The sequence below is a fragment of the Mus caroli genome, chromosome 18, assembly GCF_900094665.2.
Source record: "Mus caroli chromosome 18, CAROLI_EIJ_v1.1, whole genome shotgun sequence".
Classification (NCBI taxonomy): Eukaryota; Metazoa; Chordata; class Mammalia; order Rodentia; family Muridae; genus Mus; species Mus caroli.
The window spans coordinates 11,560,192-11,569,205 of record NC_034587.1 but is presented as its reverse complement, the minus strand read 5'-3'; the positions used below and the strand labels follow the sequence as shown (position 1 = coordinate 11,569,205).

Here is a 9,014-nt window from a genome sequence, read left to right as displayed (position 1 = left end):
AGCTCTGAGCCCCATTTTTAATGGGGTTATTTGATTTTCTGGAGTCCACCTTCTAGAGTTCTTTATATATATTGGATATTAGTCCCCTATCTGATTTAGAATAGGTAAAGGTCCTTTCCCAATCTGTTGGTGGTTTTTTTTGTCTTATTGATGGTATCTTTTGCCTTACAGAAGCTTTGCAATTTTATGAGGTCTCATATGTCAATTCTTGTTCTTATAGCACAATCCATTGCTGTTCTATTCAGGAATTTTCTCCCTGTGCCCATATCTTCATAATACAATGTAAGCACTATGTAACTGCTTGTTCTACAGTATTGTTTCAGGGATGGTGAAAAGAAAAGACACCTGTATAAGCCCAGGACAGATTGTGAGCAATACTTTCACCTTCCTTTGACTCTCTGGGTGTGTGATCCCTAGTATGGAAAGTGCTGTCACTGCCATTTGTCCCTTCTCTGTGCAAAGTGCGCACTGTGCCCCTTCAGATGCACTCTCTCATCTTCTGTCATAGTTCAGTTTTTTGAGACATGATCTCATGGAGCCCAGTCTAGCCTCTAACTCACTATGTAGCTGATGGTGACCTTGAACTTGAGATTCTTCTGCATCTAGCTTCTGAGTGCTGAGTTACAGGTATGTGCTGTCACAGCCAGTGAACTGCAGTGATAAAGACCTGAGGCTTTATACGAGTTAGTCAAGCACTGAGCTATGTCTCCAGCTCACTCCTCTCTCTCTCTCTCTCTGTCTGTCTCTCTCAATCATACAGAGAGAGAGAGAGAGACAGAGACAGAGACAGACAGAGAGACAGAGACAGACAAAGAGACAGAGACAGAGTTTTATTCCCTAACCCACCCTGGCCTCACACTCTGTACCCCAGACTAGCCTTGAGCTTGTAGCAATCACCCTGCCTCAGCCTTCCCAGTGCTGGCATTACAGGCCTGGGCTACTATGTGCAGCTTCTCCGCCATCTTCACTGATGCCCCTGTTCTGAAAGGTTGGAAGGTTTATCTCTGTTCATCTCAGAGAGACAGCAAGAAGCAGCTGCTTTGGTGATTGCTCCAGGATCGTGCAAAGCACGAACAAGGCTGAACCTGTCCTAGGTCCTCAGCTTCCGGACATGTAGGTTCTTTCTCTTCACACTATATATACCCTATATGTGGAACTTTGCCAGACATATGAAGTTTTGAAGATGGTCTTAAAAATAATGTGATTCATTCCAGTTTGGGGATGGAAATATGTTTCAACTATATTCTACACTTTCCAGTCACAGAAGTCTAGGGTCTGACTTTCAAGTGGTCGTGGTTCTGGTAATGAGTGACAAAAGCAATTCTGAGATTCTTACATTGTGGGAAATCAGACTAAAAAGGCTCAGAGTGGGGCTGGAGACATTGTCAGTGGCTAAGAGTGCAATCTGCTCTTGCAGACAACCTAAGTTAAGTTCCTAACACACACACCACCTGTAACTTCAGCTCCAGAAGTCTCAGCTCCTGTGTAGGGCATGCCCTGGGAAAACAGCATTCTGTATTCTAATATCTTATTTCAGACATCCTGACAGACATTCATAGCATACAAACTATAACCAAAGCCTCATAAGCCAGGACCTGATCTCTGTGATGGAAATCTGTGTGTGACTTCAGGAACGGCACAGTTCTATTGGACTCTTCCCACCTTCACAGGCATAATACTCACATGCATGCGTGCTTACACACACTCACACACACACACACACACACACACACACTCATACACAAATAAAAATAAAATCTTAGCAAATAATAAAACAGGTTGTATGTATTTGCAAGAGCTCATGTAAGTGGGATTTTTTTTACATGAAATTTGGATGCTGAGAACATTTTTGGGAACTACTTCCACATTACCTTCCCTATGGTTGAGACGGACAGAAAGTGTCCTCTGAGTACTCAGTGAGAGCACTAAGCATCAAATCTGAAGTGCTCCAGTGCTTGTTGGCCTTCTAAAACCCTACAGAACAATCAGTGCAGAGGGGTTTGATGTTTCTCTGCCTGTTTCTCTGGCTCAAGTTCATTCTGTTATTTATTTAAAGTCAGTAGAAAGCAGAGCTTAGCAGTGAGAAGCGCCTGCTAGCAGGGCTGCAGACAATGACCACGGGAGGCTTCTTTGAGTTCCCCGATGCTGTTTGAGAACCTCGCTGTAGGATTAAGGAACAATGCCTGACAAAGTGATGATTTTCATAAGAGTCATGGCGAGCCCAATAGAACTGTGCCATTCCTGAAGTAACATGCCCACGTCAAGCACAGATTTCCATCACAGAAATCAGGTCCTGGCCTACCAGGCTTTAAATGTCTGTCAGGATGTCTGAAATGAGGGAGTCGGAATACTGCTTTCTCTGGACCTGCCATACACACACAATATAGAGGTTAGGTGTGTTCAAGTGTTTTGTGTGCTTAGGCATAGGTTTGTGAGTGTGTGATTAGAGGGGTGTGTGTGTGTGTGTGTGTGGTTAGATGTATGTATGTGGTTAAGTGTGCGTGTGTACTGTTGGAGGCAGTTACAGGTGTGTGCGAGAGGGGCAGGAAGGAGGGAGGGAGAAAACGAAGGAGGGAGAGACAGAGGAACAGATTGATTTATGCATCTGAGTAGAAACTGCGTGAAAAGTTCTACTGTATTAGATTTTTTCCCACTCTCATTGTACACTAAACAATAAAATATAAAGTAACACAAGTATGTTTTCCCTGCACACGTTGGTCTCTCTGGAGCTGTCCTCAGGAAGCCTGTCTCTTTTCCTCAGTGAAAGAGCGGATAGAGTCCAACTCGAATGTGAGCTCCCATGACAGGGGCATGCATTCTTTACCGATAAAGTCATTAAAACTTTCTGTTTAAACCTCAGCACATTTGTTTGAGGCAGTGCCCCGGGGGCTCCTGTTTGAACAGCGCACAGCCAGGTTAGACTGAAGAGACAAATTTTTCATTATCTTCTCTGGGAAGATGCCTGAAGTGAAATCCCTTGAAGGATTCTCCTTCCCTCAAACCAGTGCTGGGTAGGTGAGATTACCATTTGAGGGACTCGGAAGCAGGGAGATGCAATGCAGAGATAAACCAGCTGACATGCCTGGGAAATTGCTGTGGGCCAGATATGGGCAAGGGGGGAACTAGAAACAGTCCCGGAGGGCTGCTTCTTGCCAGAATGTTTCACTTAGATTTAGCAAAATCTGTGAAAGGAAATAATAAACACCTTTTCCCCCATCCCCCACTGTTAGGAATGGGCCCCCAGGCCTCTCGTGGTGACTGCTACTCCATCGGAGCTACATACCACTGTTGTTGATTGGCTGGTTGGTTGGTTTGGTTTTTAGGCAGCATTTCACTGAAATGTAAGTATTAGATCAAGAGAGTTTTGAGTCGGTTTCTTTAGAGATTATATTTGGTTTAATTTACCGTATTTAAGTAGAGTTTAGAATAAAGAACAAAATCTTGAGTACGAATATATCTTAGGTATACCTGTGCAACATCCAGATTAATCTAGGATTTTCTAGCTCTCGCCTCTATTCCCAGAGAATGGCCTCCTGAGACCGCCAGCGTTCTGCCCTCCATCTCTCCAGAGGCATCCTGCTTTGTCTGCCTGTTGCTTCTTGGGGACAGACACACAGCATGTGCTGATGTGTCTGATGACCATCTTTCCCATCCAGAAGGCTCATCCTTCCCTCATCTTCTCTCATTATGTGGTTTTTCTTTTCTTTTTTCTTTCTGTCATAATGCCAGTTAGGAAGGCAGAAATGCTGTTGGGGAGAACAAGGAGAATGCCTGTGTGCTAGGGCCCTGCACTCCTAGGTTCAAGTTTTAAAACTCCCCTGCTTAGACAATCTTGAGTTCCAGGCTCACACTGGGCTACATGTTAGGGCCTGGTCTCAAAAGCAAAAGACAAACAAAAGGCAACCAAGACATGCCAAGCCAAAGCACAATACAGAACAGCAGCCGGCATGGAGCATGTGCTTGCTTCTCTGCTTGCCATAAAGACTTTAGATTTGTCATGAGTTACTCTTCCAATGTAGTAAGAAGAAGTCAAGCCCACGATATTCTATCACCCAAGATGATAGACAATGCCCACAGGGGCTATTTAAAATAAAATTCAAATGAATTCAAATGCATTACAATGAAAACTTCAGAAGCTGGACAAGGTGATACAAACCTGCAATCCCAGCACTCAGGAGTCTGAGGCTGGAAGGTTCCAGATGTTACTATGTAGTGAGTTCAAGGTCATCATGAGCTACATGAGATCAAGTCTCTGTAACAACCAATAAATAAATATCCATTTCTTCCACGTTACGGGAAAAACCTCAGATGCTCTGCCGCAGCACTCAAGTCCCATGTCCACAGTGAGCAATATTCCCACTGCTACAACAGTCCCTCAAGTCCAGAGAGCAAACTGTCAGCTCCCTGCCTCTTCTTCAGGCCCATTTCCACGCATAAGGATGTCTTATTGAAATTTTTTGAAGGATGTGACACATCAGTGGTTGAAACCTCTGGTGTACTGAACTGCAGCTTCTAGCTGTACCTTTCCCTCTTTGGGGCCTCAGTGAGGCTCTGCTAGTGAGCCGGTGCTTGTCTGTATCTTATACCCGTCCCTCCAAAGCCCACACCGTGGTTGAGTGATTCCTCATGATGCTGCAGGTCATCTGGCCTTCTTGTTCCCTAGTAGTCACAGTCATTTGCTGATTTCTCCCACAGACCCACAGTCCAGGGCTAGCCTTTATCCCTCACTGTGTTGTCTAGCACCTGGTACCATCCCCCACACGTAGGAGATGTCAATTAATATTAAGGAGAGAAGGAAGGGGCTGTAGGCACAGCTCTAGAAAGGTGTTTTTAGAAATAGTTTTTTGTGTGATCAGCTTTCAGAACAGGCTTCCATGCCCTGACTTCATCTTTGGTTTTCTTGGGAGACAGCTTTTGTGCAGCGGGTAACATCAGTTCTGTCCAAGTAGTGTCTGCATAAAGAGGAGGGAGCGCCCACTCTGTCTCTGGCCACCTCTGCCTTGGGTCTCACTGGGAGCTGGGGATGTGACTCAGTGAATAAAGGACCTGCCTTGCAAGCCTGAAGACCCAACTTTGAATCCCCAGAGCCCACATGAAAAAAGAACGGATTGTGGTGCTGACACATGTTCATAAGCCCAGTGTCAGGGAAGCTGAGACCCGTGCAGCCCTGGGGCTCACCCTTGCCTGGCTGCGCTTGGCCAGCTCCAAATGCATGAGAGAGTTCATTGCAAAAAGCAAAGTGTAGGATGTCCTCAGTGGCACCCCAGGCTGACCTCTGGCTTCTACATGTATTTGCACACACATGCATACCCTCACACGTGTACATGAACTCCAATGGAAGAAGAAAATTTTAAAGATCTTATTTAAGGGGGCATGTGTTGGACATGAGGTGCACTGGGATGGGGCAAGAGTCTAGGAGAAAACGCAGGACAGTTCAGAAGACCAATTCTAATCCTTACTCTTTAGGACTAAGCCCTGCCCTCACCCCAGGCCCACCTGAAGACATGCTGATTTCATTTTACATTTAGAAGTAGCCACCCATTTGTGATTTACAATGTAAATGGTAGAAACCTGGAGAAGTCTGGAGTCCTTAACCAATCAGTTATGCTTTGAATTTTTCTCTCTTCTATGTAGAGCTGGCAGTGTTAGTGCTCTGCTGAATGAGGTCACAGTCTAACTACAGCATTAACCCAGCAAATCTGTTCATTTCCGCCCAAGCACCCTCAGGCAGGATATAGAATGTGTCCAATTGAAAAGCTATTATAGACTCTGCAGTGCTGTGAAAGTCTGAATTGTAACAGGTGTGCATGTGCAAGTACATGTGTAAGAGTGTGTGTGCCAGTGTGTGACTGTGTGTGTGTAGTCAGGGAATCACTTTCTAATAGGAAGCCACATAATAGGTATCTCTTAAAAGTGGTTTCTATTGCTTTGTGAGGTGTGTGGGTGTGATGTGTATGTAGGGGGTATGATACCTGTGCATGTGTGTGTGTCTGTGAATGTGCATATACAAGTTACCGAATGCATGTGGAAATCAGAGGGCAACTAGGGACTTCAGCCTTCTTTGAGGCAGGGTCCCTCTGCTGGCTAGGTTTATGTCAGCTGGACACAGGGTAAAGGAATAGGAGAAGAAGAGCCTTAACTGAGAAGATTGGGCTGCAGGCAAGCCTGCAAGGTATGTTCTTAACTAGTAATTAATTGGGAAGGTCCAGCCATTGGGGGTGGGGCCCCCTGGGCTGGTGGCCCTGGAGTCTTTCTCCACAGCTTCCATCAGTTCCTGCTCTCAGGTTCCTGCTGGGATTTCCTGTACTGTGCTCCACAATGTGGAAATCTAAAGCAAATAAATGCTGTCCTCCTCAGCCTGCTTTGGTCACGGTGCTGCATCATAGCAATTGTAACACTAAGACAGAAATTAGGATCAGATCACTGCTGCGACAGACGTGACGATTGTTGTTTTGGGGAGGGTTGTGGAAGAACTTTGGAACTTTGGGCTAGAAGAGCCATTGAGTGTTGAGAGCTCAGAGAGCTGATAAGAAGGATCTTGGAAGACAAGAATGTTGAGATCACTGTAGAGGATGGAGGCCTGGCTTGTGAAGGTTCAGAGGGAAGCAAAGACTCCATCAGGCCATTTGTGTGAAGAATCTGCGATTATCTGTTCATTTTGTGTGAAGAATCTGCGATTATCTGTTCAGTTGGAGCTGAAGAATCAACTATGATTAACACAAGACCAGAACCACTATAGTAAAACCTTTGCTTTTCTGGAACAATGGGTGCTGGTCAACTGGGACTGAAGAGTCAGCTGTGATTAAGAAGAGACCATCATTGCTGTGAAGTATTTTGGGGAGTATTTCCTCGGGGCCACACACAGATGCTGTGTTCCAGAGGTGGATAAGGTTTTACCTCCTATAGGCAGCTGACCTTGGTAATGAAAGATTCTCCCAGGTGGAACTGGACTTGAAAGCATGAAGGGGTCATGGAGAATAGTTGAGGCCTGGCACTGTTTGCCAGGGCTGAGGTCCCTGAGGAGAGCCTAGGAGAGGCTATTGGTGAAAGTGCAGCCTAGTTGCAGCAAGAGACCCCAGCATTGTAGAGATATGATGGGATGACCACCATCAGCAGCAGCAGTGGAGTGCATGCAGCCAGCCAGAGCCCGGAACAGGCTGTATGTACTGAAGAGCCAGAGAGGTGGCCCAAGCCTTAGAGGAGTTCAGAAGATCAGGAGTGGATCCCAGGCATTGGACATTGAATTATTTACACAGTTGGGATTTGATTTTGCTTTGATTGTGATGGTGCCCTGGTTTTTCCCTCTTGAGATAAAAAATATTTAACTTGTTTTTTATTTATTTTTATTTTACAGGGGCCCACAATTAAAAAGCTTGGATTTTTAAAAGAGAGTGAATTTTTTAAGTGTTTGAATGTGTATGGTTTATGGAACTTTTTAAGTTTGAAAATGTTATGAATATTAATATGCAATCTTGGGGATGAGCAGGAACAAGAAAGGTTGTGGCTTAACAGTGACCTGTGAGGGTGTTACGTTACCACAGGATCAGTTGGGCTGGATAGTTTTATTGACACAAGCTGAAGTCATTTGAGAGGAGGAAACCTCTGAGAAAATGCCTCCATGAGATTGGGCTGCAGGCAAGGCTGTAGAACATTTTTTTTTTAATTAGTAGTTTATGGGGGTGGGGTGCTCTGCACTTTGTGGACTGGTGGCTCTGTGTTCTATAAGAAAGCAGGCTGAGAAAGCCAGGGAGAGCAAGCCGTAAGCAGCACTCTTCCATAGCCTCTGGGTCAGTGCCAGACTTCAGGTTCCTGCCCTGTGTGAGTTCCTGTCCTGACTTCCTTCAGTGATGGACTGTGCGTAAGCCAAATAAACCTTTTCCTTTCCAACTTACTTTTGGTCAAGGTGTTTCATTGCAGCAATAGTAATACTGCTATTTGTTGATTGGTCCATACACCAGGCTAGCTCGCTCAAAATCTCCCTAGCCATCTCCTGCTTCTCTTCAGTGGGCAGTAGGAACACGGGCTTACCGAATCGTGCTACCAGGCCAGGCCTTGTATGAACTCTAACAGCATTCCTCATTCTTACACAGCTAGCGGTTTATTTACTGCATCTCCATGGGCCTTGATCACTTTTAAGGGTAAAGTATGTTTTCTGTCTCCTGGAACTGCAATTGCTACTTCTGGCACTTTTTAACTTTAATGTGTTCTGCCATCTGCGATTTTGTTTAGTTTTTTTCCCTCTGCCTAATAACTCTTTCAGCTCCTTTTCCTTCTGTGTTCCAAGCACCCTTTTGTGTTCTTAATTTCTATTTTGCATTATTTAAGAATACAGTAAAGAATATTCCAGTGAGTACCCAAGAATTTGCCACCTGATTTAGGAGCTGAAAATGAACTTTCTCCAAGTGACAGTTTCTGGGCTCTGTTTCATGTACCATGCAGAAGGGCACCACACAGATGGTAAACGTTTCGTGAAAGGAGCCATCATCCCCCTGTTCATAGTGGCTGCCTGGGGAAGCAGACCTGGTCGAAGTCTACTTGGACTTGTGCTTAACACATCACTAAGAGGTCTACCAGCTCCAGGTAGTACCTCAAGCTGTTCCAGAATTAAGAAACCTATGACATTTTGCAAATATACATTTTTATCATGTTGCACTTTAAGCTTAAGACTAAGCAACTTCCTTCTGCAATCTCCATCAGCCACTTTTCCAGAATCCTCTTGTATGTCCAGCACCAATTTTGGCATCCATTGTGAATATGTTTGCAAACAGTCTCTGGCTAAATTACAGACTTGAGGGTGTGTGTGTGGTCAGCCTTACAGAATGCTCTTTTAGTTTTGTCCTCAATTGATCACCAATTAGGTCATCAAATTGATGACTCTAAATAGCTGACCCTTGTGTAGTGCCAGAATCTTGATGTAAGTTGCCTGTGGTTGGGAGTTACTCAGTGTTTAAGCATCTATGCTGTATCCCAGGATAACTGGCCTCCTCTCTGTTCTTGGGAGTGCAGTTCCTTAA

The 9,014-nt window shown here is 44.9% G+C and overlaps 1 protein-coding gene across 4 annotated transcripts in view; it reads left to right on the top strand.

Annotated features, from left to right (window-relative positions):
* The window catches only part of Kctd1 (potassium channel tetramerization domain containing 1), a 183,752-nt gene that overhangs the window by 133,014 nt on the left and 41,724 nt on the right, over positions 1-9,014 (top strand). The window lies entirely within an intron of this gene.